We start from the raw sequence: 356 nt of genomic DNA, 5'->3' as shown, positions 1-356 counted from the left end.
TACTGACTGTATCTCTGCTGATGTTAATCCAGCTCCCTCACACTGTCTCTCAGTAACGCCCCTCCCCCAGCGCCCTGTGTTACTGACTGTATCTCAAAGATGTTAATCCAGCTCCCTCACACTGTCACTCAGTAACCCCTCCCTCAGCGCCCTGTGTTACTGACTGTATCTCTGTTGATGTTAATCCAGCTCCCTCACACTGTCACTCAGTAACCCCTCTCTCCCAGCGCCCTGTGTTACTGACTGTATCTGTACTGATGTTAATCCAGCTCCCTCACACTGTCACTCAGTAACCCCTCTCCCCCAGCGCCCTGTGTTACTGACTGTATCTGTACTGATGTTAATCCAGCTCCCTC

General features: G+C 51.4%; 1 protein-coding gene across 1 annotated transcript in view; it reads left to right on the top strand.

Annotated features, from left to right (window-relative positions):
- The window catches only part of dysf (dysferlin, limb girdle muscular dystrophy 2B (autosomal recessive)), a 236,281-nt gene that overhangs the window by 30,506 nt on the left and 205,419 nt on the right, over window positions 1–356 (top strand). The window lies entirely within an intron of this gene.

This window comes from Rhincodon typus, chromosome 1 (assembly GCF_021869965.1).
Source record: "Rhincodon typus isolate 14 chromosome 1, sRhiTyp1.1, whole genome shotgun sequence".
Taxonomy (NCBI): domain Eukaryota; kingdom Metazoa; phylum Chordata; class Chondrichthyes; order Orectolobiformes; family Rhincodontidae; genus Rhincodon; species Rhincodon typus.
The sequence above is the reverse complement of the archived record's forward strand: the minus strand, read 5'-3'. Positions and strand labels throughout refer to the sequence as shown.